Genomic DNA, 16,201 nt, shown 5'->3' with positions numbered 1-16,201 from the left:
CAACCCTGAAAGAAGTTACTGGAGAATGTCCCCAGAATTTCACAAACACCACTGTCCCTGTTATTGAGGAATCTCCAGGTTGGATCTCTGACCTGAATCCCATATCCTGCGGCCAACCCTCTTCATCTCCCCCAGGGTGTCCTATCGGATCTCAGACTTAACCTGGGCTCACCACACACACACACACACACACACACACACACACACACACACACACACTTCCTCAACCCTTTCCTAGGACTTCACCCACATTCACCCAAAAATCTAGGTCAAAGAGTCTTCCTTAGCTTCCTGTCCTTCCTGATCCTCATATCCAATCCCTCAGCAAATCCTATGGGTTCTACTTTCACAATATGCCCACGTGTGATCATTTCTCATCACCCTCTTTTCACCTTCAAGCCACCATCCTCTCTCATCTCCTACCTGGTATCTCTTGCTTCCACAACAAAGCCAAAACCATCTCTTCAAAATGGGAATCAGACCACATCACTTTCCTGCCCCAAACTGTCCAATGCCCACCACAGAGAAGACACCTGCAGACACTTATCCTCGCATGGCCCCTGCCTCCCTCTGCAGAGTCTGGTCTCCTGAGACCCAGCTGCACCTGCCTCTTGCTTTTCCGGCCGGCGAGCCACCAAGCTCTTTCCTACTTTAGAGCCTTTGTCCCCGGACGTTCCCTCTGCCAGCAACGCACTTCTTCCAGATTGTCTGATGGTCTTATGGGCCGTCCCTCCCTTCATTCAGGGCTCTGCTCTCTCAGTCGGAGAACCATTTTCTCTACCCCCACAGCCTGCTCAATCGTTCCTCAGGCCATTCATCAGTAGCTGACATAAGAGTGCACATCAGTTTATGTGTTCACTTTCCCTCTGTCCCTCTAGAAGTTAAGGTCCATGACACCAGGGACTTTGTATCCCAAGCCCTGTGCACGCCTGGCATAGTTTAGGTGTGGAACAACAACCGTGGTAACTCATCTCAACTCTGGTCTGTCTGTGCATGAGACGAAAGTCTCTGGGCTTCATGTGGCACCTGGCGCGTGATGGAGTGTGGATTCTGGTACCAAGCCTGGCCTCCGCCTTCCACTTCCCAACAACATGGGTGTTCAGAAAGAGAAAGGAGCACTCTTCAAACAGGATGCTGAAGCGTCACCCTATGAGGGACGCTTACCATGGTTGTACCTCCATCAGTCCGCAAGGACCCCATGTCATGACTACTTCAGTAAGATAAATGCGTCCCTCACCTCCCAGCCACACGGGAGCCCGGAGCAGTAGGACTCCACATCCTGAGGTTTGGCCTCTTCTTGCAAACCTCAGCTACAGGCTATTGGGAAGGAACGGAAGTTATAATAGGCTATAGGAAGAGGCCATCACACATACTGCTCCGGAAGGTCTCTCGTTGCCTGCATTTCTCATTTGGAAGTGGCTTCCCATTTCAACTCATCAGCAACATCATCGCCATGGCTTATGTGGCATCTCACCCTATGTGGCATCTCACCCTCGTGCCTTCACCTTCTCTGAACTTACCTTTGCTTATTCACTCCACTGCAGCCAGAATGGCCTGAGAGCTGCTCCCCACACATGCTCCCCATACAAGCCGCTCCCACTGTGGGCTCTTTACATGATCAGTTCTCTGGAATATCTTTCTCCCAAATATCTGCAGAGCTGGTTCCCTCCGGTGAGCTTTGGGTCTTTGTACAAATGTCACCCTCTCTGGGAGCCCTTGTTTGACATCTTCATTTACAATGTGAACTTCCCCCAGACCACACATCACCCACTGCCTACCAACTCCCTATTCCCCTTCTCTGCTTTGTTTTCCTTCATGGCACTTATTGCCATGTGGCAAATCATATATTTCCCCAATTTATTTTGTTTACTGTCTGTCTCCCTCCCTAGAAGGGAGGTTCTGTGAGGGCTGGGATTTTTGTTAAGTGCCCTATGCATGGTTCCTGGCACATAGAAAGTACTCAATACAAACTTGTTGTGGTTGAATGAATTTGCAATTTACAGAGTCTCTTGTTGCAGAAGAAGGGATCCTAATAAATAATACAGCAGAAAAAAGAAACACAACAAAACTGAGTCCTGCTGGAGCAAGCATGCATCATAAAGGCATATTTGAAAAAAAAAAATCAATATTCGTGCCACAGCGATAAACCTCTATGACAAGCTCCACATTTGCGTTATGGTGGAAGGAGAAGGTTATTATTAGCACAAGGCTTGAAATTGATGGTCTCCACCTACAGGTGCTGACGCCTGTCCATTTCTTGCTGGAGACTGGGCAGAAATGAGCAGCGCTGATCGGTGTGCAGCGAGACCTGAAGAGTGAGCACACAACACGGACAACTGTAAACTGTGACCAGTGGGAGGAGATGCTATGAGAGAAAAGCACTCTGGAACTGAGCCCACTCACCAGTCACAGCTCCGGGCACTCAGGCAGGCTGATGGCAGGCAGAAGGCTGCTCTGGACAGGCTGATGGCCAAATGCAGAGTAGAGGCAGGCGCCCCCTGCTGGTTGACTCGGCTCTTCTTTCCTTCCACAGCCTGAGACGACGCCCAGAGAACCACAGACAGAAAACTCGTCTGGAAACCAGAACCTCCCTCACCAGCTGGCTCGATGACCCTGAACAGGGCAGTTATTATCTCTGAACATCAGTTTTTTCCATCTGAAAAGGAAATTAGTCCTCTCTGTCATTTCTAGTTCCCAGGACTCTTGCCAAGATAAAATGAGACAAATATGCGTGAAGATGCCACACAGAAACTATTTTGGTTATTGTTGTCTTAAGTAAAAATGGAGAGTGACTAGGACATAAATTAGAAAACAATAAATTTAAAATAAAATGAAAAGTGCAAGGCTGAAAGCTGTGGTTGTTCAGCGCCTCTTCCTTTCAATGTGAAGGCTTTCAGGTGAGAGCTGACATGGGGGTGAAGACCTTCACGCTTTGTGCCCTCGGTCATAGGTCCATCATACGCCCCAACCCAGACCTCCTTAACCCTGATCTTCCAATTTTTCTCCTTCCAGGCTCATGATCGACTGACCAAGCCTTTTGTTACCACCAATGAGTCTGTGTACATAGATAGATAGATAGATAGATAGATAGATAGATAGATAGATAGATAAAATAGATGGTAAATATTCTCCATGTAGACCAGGTGTGCCTCTGATATTCCACCCATTAGCAGGACTTCCCTTCACTGTTGTCTTTAAGACAAATCCTGAGGGCAGTCACTGTCTGGTTTTGGCTTGTACACATATAAACACCATCCAAGAACCAAGCTCATGCTTTTTCCTCCCCCATCGGTGAGTCATAAGGGATCCCCCTCCCAGTTGTGGCCACAGGTGTGAGCTGATGGAGAGTTGCTGGTGCGACGGTAGTGCAGGCCATGGAAGTCTAAACCACCTGCTTGCATAGCTTGCTCATGTTCCATTCGGATACAGGGCTTCTCTCTTGCAGTGGATGCTGCTGAGTGCACTGAGTCCTTTCCTGATGGGTCTGACAGAATCCAGCCTACCATGGGCAGTTCTGCAGGTATGTTACTTGGTATACCATGTCTGCATGCTCTATGGGCGTCCAGCACCAGTGCACCAAGATCTCTTTTTTGAAGAATGTAAAATTCTCCACTGCACATGGCCTGGCCTTGTTCCAGAACCCTAGGGATCTGCTTTATGATTCTCCCACTGGGACTTATTGTAAGCTGTGCACGGTGGTCTTTCCCACCACCGATATCTCTAGTAACCTAAGGTCTGTTGGCTCAAATGACCTGAGCAGCAGGGATGCTTGCTCTGCATCCCAGATTTCCTCCAGAACCCTCCCTCTGGGCCTTCCCTAGAGCTGGCAGCCTTCTGTGTAAGCCAGTCTGTGGGTTGGGAGAGTATTCCCAGGTATGGAATATGCCACCACCAGAAACCGTAGGACCTACCTGCATTGTGCTTCCTTCTTCCTGGTGGAAGATGCGAGATCCAGTCCTTTGTCCTGTATTTTTGAGGGCAAGCTCCAGCGTGTCTCAGATCACTAGATTCCTATAATGATGTGGCGAGACTCTGAAATGTGTTTATCTTCCATTGTTTTGCCATTATCCCCAGTACACTTGCAGCCTTTTGCTCATCCATTTGATTGGCATGAGACATTGATAGAGTGGGCCAGGGTGACATCCTGCAGGATGGTCAGCCGGACCAGTTCTCTTCAGACTGTACATGACATAGAGAGGAAGAGTTAACATAAACCAAGGGAAAACTATAAATATATATTATTGCCTGTTCAAAGTGAATGCAAATCATTTCTTTTTTCTCCTTTTTTATAGTGATGGAAAAGAATACACTCACCAGATCAAAGATCACATACCAGGGACTAGACATTATGTTCATGTGCTTTAGTAAAAATACCATACCAGACCCAACAGCAGCAATTTGTGCTACTTCTGGCTGAGTTTGCAGTGATCCACTGTCACTGTCCAGGATCCAGTGGTTTTGCAGGGACCAGTCTGGTGAATTAAATGGAGCTATGTTGGGGACATCACATCTATATCCTTTAAGTACTTCAGGGTGAAACTAATCTCTAGTATTCTTCTTGGGATGAGCTGCTACCTTTCAGTGTCTTCTATATGGCCTTCTCCACTACGGTATCTCTTATCTCAATGCTGTGGTTGTGCAGATACCAAATATAACCATTCTAATTGTACATTGGGAAACTGTTGAAACATCACGACATGAGTCCATGGATATGGTGGACCCACTATGAGCTTGATCTGGGCCACGCCTCCATTTACTATGTTGTCCCCATATGCTCCCACTGTAACAGGGGACCCATAATCACTCTTCAGGTTTCTGGATATCAAGTCAAACCTAAACAGTCATTGAAGAGTTTGGATATTTCCCTATATTAATCATCTATTACTGTGTAATAAATCACTCTAAAACTTAGTGGCTTAAGACAGCAATAAATATTCATTATCTTACAGAGTTCACGTGAGTAACTTACCTGGTAGATTCCAACTCAGTGTTTCTCATGAAGTTCAGTCAAGATATGGGCTGAGACTGCGGTCAACCGAAGGGTTGACTGAGGATGGAAGATCCAACTCCAGATGCAAGCCTGAGAGGTTCATGCTGGCGGTTGGCAGGAGGCTTCAGTTCCTTGCCATACAGACCTCTCCAAACGGTGGTTTGAGTGTCCTCGTGACAAGGCAGTTGGCTTCCTCCAAAGACAGCGATCTTTAAAAGAAGGCAAGGTAGAAGGAAGGCTCAATATCTTTTTTTCTCAATTTTGTTGAATTTTTATTGACAACTAAAAATTGTATATATTTAAGGGATACAACTTGATGGTTTGATAGATGTATACATTGTGAAATATTCATCACAATCAACTTAATTAACATATCCATCACCTCACATAGTTACTGTGCATACATTTGTGCATGATATGGGGGGTGTGTGTGTGTGTGTGTGTGTGTGTGTGTGGCTGAGAACACTTAAGATCTATCCTTTCAGGAAATTTCAAGTATGCAATCCAATATTATTAACCAAATCATATTGTTGGACATTAGATCTTCAGAACTAATTTATCTTGTATAACTGAAGCTTTGTACCACTTGACCAACATCTCCCCATATTCCCCTCCTCCCAGTCCCTCTAATCACCATTCTACTCTCTGTTTCTATGAGTTGGACAACCTTAGATTCTACATATAAATCAGAACATGCAGTATTTGTCTTTCTGAGTCTGGCTTATTTCACTTACCATAACGTCCTCCAGGTTCGTTCATGTTGTCACAAATGGAATATTTCCTTCTTATTTATGGTTGAATAATATTCTATTGTACATATACACTGCATTTTCTTTGTCTATTCATCCATGGACAGACATTTAGGTTGTTCCTATATCGGGGCTATTGTGAATACTACTACGAGTGCAGATATCTCTTTGAGATACTTATTTCATTTCCTTTAGATATATATCCAGGGGTGGAATTGCTGGATCATAAGGTAGTTGTATTTTTAATTTTTTGCGGAAACTTCATATTGTTTTCCATAGTGGCTGCACCAATTTACATTCCTACCAACAGTGCACAAGGGTTCCCTTTTCTCCACATCCTTACCAATACTTCCTATCTCTTGTCTTTCTGATAATAACCACTCTAACAGGTGTAAGGTGATATCTCATTGTAGTTTTGATTTGCATTTCCCTGATGATTAGTCAAGTTGAGCACCTTTTCATGTACCTATTGGTCATTCGTATATCTTCTTTTCAGAAATGTCTATTCAGGTCCTTTGCCCATTTTTAAATCAGGTTATCTGGTGTTTTTTTTTTACTATTGAGTCACTTGAGTTTCTTATATATTTTGGATATTATCCCATTATCAGATATATGTTTTACAAATATTTTCTCCCTTTCTGTAGGTTGCCTTTTCATGTTGTTGATTGTTTCTTTCGTTGTGCAAAACCTTTTTAGTTTGACGCAATCCCATTTGTCTCTTTTCACTTTTGTTTCCTGTGCTTTGGGTGGCATATCAAAAAATAAAAATAAAAATAAAAAAATCACTACCCATCTTGCTAGATCCTATATCCTGGGGGAGTGCTCCCAAGTTGATAAGCTCTCCCTTATCTAACTTCATGTTCCACTCCCCTTGATTCAGCACCTGAGAATCCAGTCCTTCTGTTCTCTTTTAGCCTCTGCCAGCACATGCTGGCAAGGCCCTGCAGCTCCTTTAGCATATGGTGGCATTGTTCCCTTATTCAGACCAGTACTTCACCAACTGTGTTGTATTGTCACTTAACCTTAGCTACTGGCCTCTTGGCCAGCAGGGGAGGTTGAACTAAGGCCTCTGCATTATGTTCCAGCTAGAGGAAGGTGCTAGACCTTAACAGAGAGATTAAATGACAGTAGTAGAGATAAGTGAGTCTTCCAGTGTCAAGATGGACATAAAAAGTAAAAGAAGTACAAAAATTAAATGATATTTTTAGGTCAAAAGTATAAAATTCAAAATACAAAGTAATCTGAAAAGAGACTAAATAAGAATATGAACATTTAAGCTGATACAGACAAATCTAAATGCACAATAGCAGATTCACAGTCCAGACTTGTACCAAAAAAATGCAATAAAAGATTTTAATGAGGTCTACTTTAATGAAAGTCAAAATTATAGCTCTTTTTGGGGATACAGTACATGGCACAAAATAAAATGGGCATAAAATAAAACTTTGGCAACTGACGAATGGTGTGCATTCACTTCCAAGAGAATGCTGAAAACTGCCAAGGAAGAAAAACCCAGGCACCAAGGTAAAAACAACTTGATGGAAATATGCTATGAGGAACCACTGGGCTTCCACCCCACCCCGTGCCCATTTAATATTCAGGATTTTAAAAAATGTAAGAAGGGATATCATTTATGAGTTGAGATAGTGGGACATTTCTATTTCAACTTACTTGTGTTATCCACAAGTTTCTGGGCTTCCTGGAATTTTAATTAAGGGTGAAGACATTTTAGGAATATTTTTCACAATTTCTGCAAACTCTAAATAGGATCAGACAACTCTGACATGGACCTGAGAATTTGGGGACTATGCAAACATCTGGAATTCTTCACAGGTGGCAGGAGAGAGACTAAGTTGCAATGTTTCATGGCGTCATGATTTATGAATATAAGCTATCATCAACAGGAGTAAATGTCTACCCCAAGGAACTTCTGGATCCCATTAAAATGACAGAAAATAATACAGACACTCCTAAGTGTCCACGGTTATGCTTCAGAGCTCAGACATCCCAGGAACCCTGTGGACCTCACCTGGCTAGGACACCTTGTTACAAGTAGCCAATCCTTGAAAAATTCAAGCCCTAAAGTCTTAGCTGATACAAAATACAAGGACCTTGGTATAACAGAAATTTTCTTGGTCTAATAAAAAAAATGTTACCTGAATTTGTTGATTAAACTTACCTGAGCTAATTTCACATTTGAAAAAAAATTTTTTGAAGGATCTTAAAAGCTTAGTTATTTCACTTTTTAAGCTCAGTGTATATCCCCTTCATGTGCAAATTTTCATCTGCCTCCCAGATCCCAGAGATGCAAGTGGAAGAAAGTGCCAGTATCCCTATGGTACTGGTGATGAAAATGAGGAAGCAAAGTTTGAGCCATAGTTATATACACAAGCATGTAAAGCTGTGGCTGGACCAAGAACAAATTATTTCAAAGAATTACTCATGATGCTAGAGGTCACTTAAATGACACGGAAAGGGGACATGTTAAAAAGACATGTAGGAAACCCCTACCAAACAAAGATCTCAAGACTGTTCATGGGAGGCTGGCATCAATAATAGTGACAAGTCATTGAAAATGAACCCTGCTACAGGATAGTAATTATCTGTTGCTACAAACACTGCCAAAGAAAATTACCACAGATCATCTCAATAGATGCAGAAAAGGCATTGGATAAAATTCAACATCCATTCATGATAGAAACTACCAACAAACTGGGTATAGAGGGAATGTACCTCAACATAATAAAGGCCATATATGACAAGCTCACAGCTGATGTCAAACTCAACAGTGAAAAACTGAGAGCTTTTCCTTTAAGATCAGGAACAACACAAGGACCCCCACTTTCACCACTTTTATTAAATATAGTACTGTAACGTAGTGCTGACCAGAGCAATAAGCAAGAAAAAGAAATAAACAGCATCCAAATCAGAAAGGAAGAAGTGAAAGTGTCTCTATTTGAAGATGATATATGATATTATATATAGAAAACCTTAAAGACACCACCAAAAAACTGTTAAAAACTAATAAACAAATTCAATAAAGTTGTGGAACACAAAATCAATAATAAAAATTTAATCAAGGTGATAAAAGATTTGTACACTGAAAACTATAAGACACTGATGAAAGAAATGGAAGAAAACACAAATAAATGGAAATATAGCCCATGCTTATGGATTCAAGTAATTAATATTGTTAAAATGTTCATACTACCCAAAGCAATCTACAAATTCAATGCAATCCCTATCAAAAGTCCAAAGGCATATTTCACAGAACTAGAAAAATAATCCTACAATTTGTGTGGACCCACAAAAGGCATTAAATAGCTAAAGCAATCTTGAGAAAGAAGAAAAAAGCTGGCGGTATCACACTCTATTTCAAACTATATGACAAGACTATAGTAATCAAAACTGTATGATACTGGCATAAAAACAGACACATAGATCACTGGAACAGAATAGAGAGCCCAGAAATAAGACCACATATATATGATCACTTAATTTACAACAATGGAGCCAAGACTATAAATGGGGAAAAGATAGTCTCTTCAATAAATGGTGTTGGGAAAACTGGACAGCAACATGCAAAAGAATGAAAGTGAAATCCTACCTTACACCTTACACAAAATCAACTCAAAATGCGTTAAAGACTTGAACATAAGACCTGAAACCATAAAAATTCTAAAAGAAAACATAGGCGGTAAGGTCCTTAACATCGGTCTTGGCAATGGTTTTTTGGATTTGACACCAAAAACAAAGGTAATAAAAGCAAAACAAACAAGCAGGACAACATCAAACTAAAATGCTTCTATACAGCAAAGGATAATATCAATAAAATAAGATGACAACCTATGGAATGAGAGAAAATATTTGCAAACCATACATCTGACAAATATCAAAAAATATGAAAACGACTCATACAACTAAGTGCCAAAAAAAAAAAATCTTATTTTAAAATGGGCAGAGGAACTGAATAGATATTTTTCCAAAGACATGTAAAAGGCCAACAGGTACATGAAAAGGTGCTCAACATCATTAATCATTAGGGAAATGCACCTGTTAGAATGGCTATCCTCAAAAAAGACAAAAAATAAATGTTAGCGAGGATGTGGGAAAAAGGAAACTCTGTGCACTGTGGGTGGGAAGGTAAATTGGTGCAGCCATGATGGAAAAGAGTGTTGAGGTTCTTCACAAAATTAAAAATGGAATTGCCATATGATTTTAGACAAAAATGGATGGAACTTGAGGAGATTACACTAAGTGAAGTAAGTCAGACAGAAAAAGACAAATACTGTATGATCTCACATATAAAGAATTCTATATAAAGAAATCTAGAAAAACAAGACTTGGAAACAGAGAATAGATTCGTGGTTGCCAGAGGCAGTGGGGATGTAATGTACAGCATGGTGACTATAGTTAACAGTTCTGTATTGTATATTTGAAAGTTGCTAAAAGAGTAGATCTTAAAAGTTCTCACCACAAGATAAAAAATCGTAACTCTGTGAGGTAGTGGACATTAACTAAAGTTACTGTGGTAATCATTATGCAATATATACACATATCAAATCATTATATTTTACACCTTAAACTAATACAATGTTATATGTCAATTATATCTCAGTGAAAGTCAAGGGGAAAAGAAAATTACTATAAATCATTTTATTTTTAATCTAAGAACTTGGAGTCTTTAGTATTTTATTTTGCTATCATTGGCTCACAGGGAGGTAGGCAGACTGACAAACAGATAGATGTATGTTTTACAGGCCATCTTCCTGATATGGTTGAAGGAGCCAGACATCACATTGGCTAAACTACATATTAATATTAGATACCGTGAAACTAACTCATTCACACATGTAACTTTTAGTATGCAGAACTTAAAATACAAGTCTAAGGAAAGCTCGAGTATACATAGATTATAAACTGTAAATGCAGCTACAGCTGCATTATGTATGATATGAGAGTATGTTTATTAACTCTGCAACTTTAGTGCAACTATAAAAATTAGATTATGCATCAGGATAACACCCATCATTCATGTAACTAAAGGTGTGCAAAAATGAAAGAGACAGGATGGTCCCTAATAAGATTAAAACTCAGCATTCTATCATGTTCTAAGAGATGAAATGTCATATCACTATCATGAAACTAAAAAGTTTAATTTTCTCTTTGTACATCTGGGCTCTGGATTTTCATTCAAGCAAGCTCGCAAGTCATAGGTAATGTGTGACAGTCACACTTCTCACCATGCAATTTTCTTTGCTCCTTAGAACAGCGATGAATTGGTTTTCAGTGGGATTCAATTATTAGGGACACATTTCATTTTCAAATCTGAACATTTTTGCAAAGACGTGATATTTTTAGAAAGCTTCCTAATATTTCTTCTCAGAAGCACTACTGACTTTATTGAAATAACAAGTATAAAAAAGAAAAAGTCATAAAGATAAACAGTTAGAATAGTCAAAAATACATTAACCCTTTATTGTTTTAGAGAAAGTAAATCTCATTTAAAGCATGCAAGAAGAATTCTGTTAAACATTCAGTTTTGGTCCTTCGGAAATGAGAAAACCATATTGTATGACTATATGTGAAAAGATCTTGAAAATGTGCATACCTTTTGACCCAGCAACTTCTAGGAATTTATCCTTAAAAAAATTCCTAGAAAAGTATACAAATACAGGCACACAAGTTAAATCCCCACTGCCATGTGTATTAATCCACACCATTAATACAAATAAATTTTATCTGAATTAAAGCTCCATTTTTTAAGTATTCACTGGAAATAGAGGATAATACAAGTGTCCATTCTCAGCCTTCTTAAGAGACAAAAAGCAAAAAACGCAAAAAAATGATAAATTTGACAACTGTGGAGGCCATGAGAATGCACCTCACAAGCCTTTCATGACCAATGGCTCTGCCTGCTGGGCTCGGAAATCCATCACCAAGGTACTGGGGCCACGTTTCCCACGGCTGGTCTTGGGTGGTGACTGAGCACAGTAAGGCTACTAAGGCAGCCCACTCCTGGGAGCAGAGCTGGCTTCATGGACACCAGACCTGTAGTCACACAGGACCCCGGGCCTGGTTTAATGCTCTGCTGTTAATAATTTATAACAAGGGGTCCTACATATTCATTTCATACTGGACAAGAGACAGAGAGAGAGAGAGAGAGAGAATATTTATTTTAAGGAATTGGCTCACTGGGAGTGACTGGGAGTCTAGCAAGTCCAAAATCTGCAGAGCAGGCTGGAGACCCATGAAGAATTGAATCTGCAGTGTGAAGTGTGAAGGCAGGCTGGAAGCAGAATTCCTTCATCCTCAGGAAACCTCAGGCTCTTCTCTTCAGGCCTTCAATGGATTGGATGAGGCTGACCCACCAGGTGGAGGATAACCTGCTTTACTCAAAGTCTACTGATATAAATGTCAATCATATCTAAAAAAAATACTTTTACAGAAACGTCTGGACTGGTGCTTGATCAAACATCTGGGCACCATGGCCTAGCCAAGTTGACACACAAAATTAACCATCCCATCTATTGTTTGACTCTCGCCATTTGAAAGTAACCTCCCTGTGGCAGGAATTTTTGTCTGTGTGATTCACTGTTCCAACACATAGAACAATGCCTGACACATAGTAGGCATTCACCAAATATTTATGGAATCACCTAATAAGTGTGTGACTTGATCAGAGCAGTCACGTGATCAGGGTGGTCAGGGACGACCTTGCTCAGGAGGCAATATTTGGACAGAGACCCAAACCTGAGAATGAGTGAGTCATGTGAAGAGTATTCAAGGCAAAAAGACCCACGACTGCTACAGCACTGATGTGGGAACGAAGTTGTTCATGGAGAGAAGGCCCTCGTGGTGGCTGGAGCCCTGGAAACAAGGCACAGAGCAATAACAGACGATGCTGGGGAGAGAGCAGAGGTCAGGGCACCTTTGCACAAACAACTCCAGTATTATTCCCTTTTGCTAAAGATAGTTTGAGTCAAATTTCTCTGTAACTTGAACTGCAGAGTGCAAGCATGGCTTTCCTTCATGTATCCTTTTGCACAGACGAGTATTTTTCCTCTATGTAGTCCAGCTATGCCAAATTCTTCTATATGCTTTCCTTCAGATTTTTGCAGATAAAAGGGGAAATTGTAGATTCACAGAGTGCATGATTCTATAAATTGGTCTTGTTTCCCTCAATAAAAGCCCCATGGTAGTCTGGAATCCATTTCATTCCTTCATACTCTGCAACCCTTTGAGTCTGCCTCTTGGCGGACAATTTGTTTTGCATAGGATGGCTCCAGATTATTTTTTAAGCCCTGTCTTATACAATCTGGCTCCGGAACTAAGCTCTTCAACTCCTTGGGGTTTTCAGCCTGGCTTTCTGCTGATGCGAAGTTCTTCTTAATCCTTAGATGTTCCAGGCATTTTTCCTAATAATATTTTACAATGCGTTATGAAAAGGCAAAAAGAGATGTAGGTTTGGGAGAATGGATGTTGTGGTTTCCTTATCGAGTGTTAAAAGGTAGTTGTTACTTAGTTGTAGTAGTAAACACCTTGAGATTATTTTAATCTAATTTTGGCTCTTCTCACAGTTCAAAAATGCACACAGTCACAGACTCCTGCTCAGAGAGACTGGTGTATATGGTTGGGATTTGAGAACACATTGGCACATGATTATTTATTGTACAGAATTATTTAATCAACAAATATTTACTGAGTACTAGGGGACTTTGCATTATCATTCTCAAATATTTGCTGCCCCTCCCTATGGAAAGATTCTATTTCCACGTGCCAATGACATAAGGTGAAACCATATAACTTGTTTTATTTAGCCAATGAAAAGTTTGTAGCGGTGATATGTGTAATTTCCAGGCACAAGCTGTAAGAGGCAATGTAGAATTTTACACGTTCTTTCATCCCTGCCACAGACAAGCAATGTTCTAGATAGAGGCTGTGTTGTCAGCCTGTGTCCCAACGTAGGATGAAACATGAAGCAGAGCCACAGAAGATGTGCAATGGACATATACTATGAGTGAGAAATAGACTTTTCATGTTGTAAGCCACTGAGATTCGGAAGTCATTTTTTTACAGCAGCAGAATATAGCCACCCTAAATAACACACATACCCACTGCAAGCTCTTCATTGTGCTGGATGTGTAATGTACTTGCACATACAACTACTAGGCCATGGCCCCCAAGAAGATTTGCTTAATAGAAACTCCTATTAAATAAGGGCACTTTGTCACAGAAGATTTCAAACTTCCTTTAACCAGAACCCCTTACACAGAATGCCAACTGTAAAACAAATACCAGCAGAACTGCTCTGGTTAAAAGAATGAAGACCAGAAATTTGGCAGTTCTGTCTCCCCAAAGGCTGTACTCAACCTTGCCAGACATCTGGCCCGCACTCAGTGAATATTTGTTGAATAAATAAACAGATTATTTCCTGCAGAATTCTTTAAGGACTCTCTGGGGAACTCCATAGGTCCATAGAGCAAAGTTTAAAATTCCCACTAGTAACAGTATGGCCCTATAGGAGGTTTCAGATTCAGCCGTCAAATTCATTTATATCGAAGAAGAGGACAAGATCAAAGACGGTAAAGATTCAGATCTTATTTTAGCCAATTGTTCCTGCAATGTTCCAATCACAGCTCTATCAGAGATGTGAATGATTGTTATCAAATAGCTTTGTCCACTGTTTCACATGGCATCTTTTTTCATGGTCCAGCCAACAGTAGAGGTGATAATACATAGAGAAAATGAATAAAAGCAAAAGATGTAATAATTCATACATTGGGTATCCTAAAACAATAATTTAACCCCTGTGTTCAGACTATATGTTGGGGAAGACTGAAAAACTGATGAGCCCCAGAGAACTGGGCTCAAAATTATACTTTCAAAGTAACAAGAATTCCCCTCCTTAGTAAATCTCTCTCTTCCCAAAAGTGTAGCCTGCTAGACATAACGAGCCTAATGTTCATATTGTTCTAGTAACAGTGATCATCATCTTAGTAACAGACATTTTAAAAACAATAATGGGGAAAGGGCAAGCGCTGCTGGCAAGATGGCTGGCTAAGATAACATAAACCTCTCTCAGTAAACTCCTAGATAAACTGCCTAAAATAGAGTCTTTAAAAACCTTTTCAAATTTTATTGTTGAGCTCACAAGACAGAAAGAAGAAATCCTAGGGGTATGTAAAAGAAAGAACTGAAAACTGCCACGTGAGGTGACACTGTAGATACACTGGGAGGTAGTTGCTGGTCCAAATGACCAAGGGACTTAGGTTTCAATATTCATGTAGGGATAGGTGCTGGTGCCCTGGGCAAGAAGAAGAGGGAGTAAAACCCCTACATAGAGCTGAATTGTCAATAGCTGTAACCTCAGCAAAAGGGTGTACCAGAAAACATTCATTCAGCACAGCCAGTCGTTAAGGAAAAAAGTTCATCTGTTTTTTGCTCAGGCTCTAGGTAAAAAATAAAAAGAAACAAAAACTAAGCCATTGCCTCATGCATTGGAGATTCTAATTTATACTAATTGTAGAGTCCAGGAAACATCAACACTGGAAATTAATATAAAAATTGGTCTTGGGCTAGAAAAATAAAACCAGGGCAGAGGAAAATACAAGATGATCTCTCAGGTACTCTGCAAACAAAGCCACAGTAGACTTTTCACAAAACAGAAGCCTTAATAAAGATGAACTTATAAATATGTTACATACATATATATATGTATGCATGTACATACTATCCACAGGTATCACAAAATAAAACACACAAGAGAACAAGAGACCCTAAGACTTTAAGATTTAAACATCAACAATCTAGAAAATAGTATAAAATAAATTATGCTAAAAAAAAACAAGTAAAAAATTAGGAGGTATGAAACCCTACAGATTGCAGAAACAATAAAAGAGAATAATTAGATTTGAAAAGAAACCAAATAGAAATTCTAGAAATGCAAAATATATTTAATGACATTAAATCTCAATAGACAGAAAAAGTAGTAGATTAGACACAGCTAAGAAGAGAATTGGTAAAATGGAAGATAGATATGATGGAATTACTCAGAAAGCAATACAAAAAGAAAAACATGGGACAGCCACTATGGAAAACAGTATGGAAGATCGTCAAAAAATTAAAACTAAAACTACCATATGATCCAGCAACTCCTCTTCTGGGAATATATCCAAGAGAAATGAAAATATTAACTCAAAAAGATGTCTGCACCTTTGTGTTTACAGCAGCATTATTAACCGTAGCCAACACATGAAAACAACCCAAGTGTTCATCAATGGATGGATGGATGAGGAAGTTGTAAAGCTAAAAAAGAAGAAATTCTACCATTTGTAACAACATGGATGGACCTTGAAAGAATTATGCTAAGTGAAATAAGACAGATAGAGAAAGACAAATACTATATGATCTCACTTATATGTGAAATCTAAGGGGAAAAAATGCATAGAAAAAGAGAGCA

At 40.0% G+C, this 16,201-nt stretch overlaps 2 long non-coding RNA genes across 2 annotated transcripts in view; both read right to left on the bottom strand.

The window, feature by feature from the left end:
* Window positions 1–1,733: 1,733 nt before the first annotated feature.
* On the bottom strand, window positions 1,734–11,163 carry LOC117032188 (uncharacterized). Its single transcript, XR_004424697.1, has 5 exons — window positions 10,983–11,163; window positions 4,970–5,199; window positions 3,912–4,179; window positions 2,404–2,656; window positions 1,734–2,308 (listed from the first exon to the last, which is right to left on the bottom strand). It is a non-coding gene; the product is annotated as an uncharacterized LOC117032188 (long non-coding RNA).
* Window positions 11,164–12,672: 1,509 nt separating this feature from the next.
* Window positions 12,673–16,201, bottom strand: part of LOC117032194 (uncharacterized) — a 29,166-nt gene continuing 25,637 nt past the window's right edge. The window contains exon 7 of the long non-coding RNA XR_004424698.1: window positions 12,673–13,157. This is a non-coding gene — a long non-coding RNA (uncharacterized LOC117032194). The remainder of the gene's footprint in view (window positions 13,158–16,201) is intronic.

This window comes from Rhinolophus ferrumequinum, chromosome 2, assembly GCF_004115265.2.
Source record: "Rhinolophus ferrumequinum isolate MPI-CBG mRhiFer1 chromosome 2, mRhiFer1_v1.p, whole genome shotgun sequence".
Classification (NCBI taxonomy): Eukaryota; Metazoa; Chordata; class Mammalia; order Chiroptera; family Rhinolophidae; genus Rhinolophus; species Rhinolophus ferrumequinum.
Note: the sequence above shows the minus strand (reverse complement) of the source record. Positions and strands in the feature narration are given on the sequence as shown.